Source organism: Octodon degus, unplaced genomic scaffold (assembly GCF_000260255.1).
Source record: "Octodon degus isolate 3935 unplaced genomic scaffold, OctDeg1.0 scaffold00181, whole genome shotgun sequence".
Lineage (NCBI taxonomy): Eukaryota > Metazoa > Chordata > Mammalia > Rodentia > Octodontidae > Octodon > Octodon degus.
In genome coordinates, this window is record NW_004524757.1 from 3,851,778 (window position 1) to 3,852,653 (window position 876).

Below are 876 nucleotides of genomic sequence, written 5' to 3' on the forward strand. Positions count from 1 at the left end.
GGGTTCGATCACCTGGCCTGCAGTGCTGGCCCCACCCCCGGGGCATGCTGAGACAGCAATTGAGACTGGGTGTGGTAGCACACGCCTATAATCCCAGCTCTCGGGGTGCTGTAAACAGGCGGATCACTAGGAGTCTGATCTAGTAGTGAGACACAGAACATCCTGTAGACCCTTCTCTAAGGAAAAAAAAATCAGAAACAATTGGCAGATGCTTCTCAGGCAGTGGATGAACATCTAGAATATGTAAATATCTCAAAAAATTAGGGCCTACAAATTAAAATATCTAATCCAGAAATAGGCCAGAGAGATATTTTAGCAGCATAAGTGCCTGCCTGGCAAATGGAAGGTCCTGGAAAAAAAAAAGAAGTGCACTTCTGAAATGAATAAATCTCAAATGAAGAAGTACAAATGATCAATATATACAGGAAAACATGTTGAGTGCTGCTGGACTTTCAGATAATGTAAACTGAAAGAACAATAAGATTTTATCTCATTGTGGAGAGAATGGCCATCACTATTTAAAAATAGCAAATGGTGGCAAATAAAGGATCCCTTATTTATTGCTTGTTGGTGTATTAATTGGAATGAATGTTATAGAAATAATTAAGCAGATTATTGAGAAAACTAAAACTAGAAATTACCTTCAACTCAGATACCCTCCTTCTGGTTATCTTCCTGAGAAAATTAAAGATATCATAACACCATGACATTATGGAAGACCAAATGGAGGATTCTCCATTTTAGCTAAACCTGACCTTAATTCCATTTATTACTATGTGTAGATATGACTAAGATGTTTGCTTATGTCTTCAGTTAGTTTCAAGCAATACCAATTGGTCCAGTCAAGGTGCTGATATGTAGCATTTGAAGCAAAAG